Source organism: Vollenhovia emeryi, unplaced genomic scaffold (assembly GCF_000949405.1).
Source record: "Vollenhovia emeryi isolate VEMERY1.0 unplaced genomic scaffold, V.emery_V1.0 DF939750.1, whole genome shotgun sequence".
Classification (NCBI taxonomy): domain Eukaryota; kingdom Metazoa; phylum Arthropoda; class Insecta; order Hymenoptera; family Formicidae; genus Vollenhovia; species Vollenhovia emeryi.
In genome coordinates, this window is record NW_011966616.1 from 23,525 (window position 1) to 25,167 (window position 1,643).

The window sequence follows — 1,643 nt, forward strand, 5'->3', positions numbered from 1 at the left end:
ACCGCCGCGGCATCGTCCGTGCTAACGTTCTCGGCTAGCATCACTGGGCCCCACGCTCACGAACGGAATGCGTTCCTAAGCCAGATAAGGACGCTTCCCCTTTTTTAACGGTCATAATACATACTAGGTGTACCACTACTACTATTCCAACCATTAAAAGTCCCTAGAAAAAAATTTTTTTTCGACTTTTGGCCAGCTTTTGGGGATTTGGGACCACTGTGGGCCGGGGAGTGCCTGACTTCTCCTCGGCCCTTCCGGTGTTTCCCGCCCGGGTCCCGTGGCAGTCCCGGGTCAGTACGCCCTCCTTCCCGCACTGCGAGCAAAAGAGCTTCGGTGGCCGCCGGCAAAACCGGTGCGCATGTCCTCTCTGTCCACACCCCCAGCAGCAGTCTTGCGGGTTGTAGCCCGGCGATATGGTAGCCGTGTGTGCGTCTGGTCCGGTTCTTGACTTGACCGTTTGGTTGGCGGAGCGGGAGGCCTGGTATTTCTTTTCGTACCGGCGGGCCCGTTCGTACTCGTCGGCCCGCTGTAGTAGTTCCGTCATGGTTCGGAAGTCGCCCCTCCGTATGTATAGATGGTACTCCGGCCTTAGATTGTGGTAGGTCCGTTCGAGCCGGCTGGCGGGCGTCATCTGTCCGTGTCTCCTCATGAGCGTCTGCAGGGCGGTGGTGTATTCGCGTGCGGTTTCTCCTGGCCCCTGTTTCCTTCCAGCGATTGCTTCCTCGAGCTCGAATTCGGACTCGGCCGGGACGTAGTATTGGCGGAAACAAGTTTCGAAATCCTTCCAGCTCTGCCAGTCGTCCCGGTTATTGCGGTACCATAGTAGCGCCGAGTCTCGGAACAGCAGCGGCAGGCATGGGCGCAGCTGCTCGGGCGTCATGCCATAGCTGATGCGGAGGTCCTCCAGTCGTTCGAGGAATGCGACTCCGTCCTTCCCTTCGAACTGGCATCCCCACTTCCGTACTGTGTCCAGGATGGTCGCGGTCTCGGCTAGCCGTTTCTTTGTTTTTACGGTCGGTTGGCCTTTGTTGTCGTCGTCCTCGTCGTCCTGTTCCTCGTCCTCGGAGTCGGGAAGCGGGAGCCTTTTCGCGTTTCGCTCGCTTTCTAGAAGCCGGGGCGCGGATTTCGTCTCGTTTGCCATCGGTCGGCAGTTCGCGTTCGCTTAGTGCCTTTATTAGCTCCTCCTTTGAGAGAGTGTGTATCCACCCGGTGGTGGTCGGTGTCGCCATGTCGGTGCGGATTTACAATTCTTATACTATCGTAGCCGGTCTCGTTTTCTCGCAAATCTGAGTTCTCTCACTTTTCGAGTCCCTGTTTGGGCGCCATTTGTGACCGTTCGAATATGTAACTTCTGTGCAACGGATAGCCGTGGGAATTCGAGGGTCCGGCGGTGGGTAATTCGAAAAGAGAGAGAGTCAGGTGTAATCTTAACTACTAGAATATATTTACACTTAAACTACATGTATCGCTTATAACTAACTTACAATTACCCTTATAAACTATTGCCGTTCTGACGGCGGTTCGCTAACGTGATCTGGCGCACGAGCGCTTCGAAAGGTATATAATCTGTGCGCGGCGATGATTTATTGGTCGATACGGTCGGCGGCGGCGCGGTGGTATCGGCACAGTATAACCAGTATGCC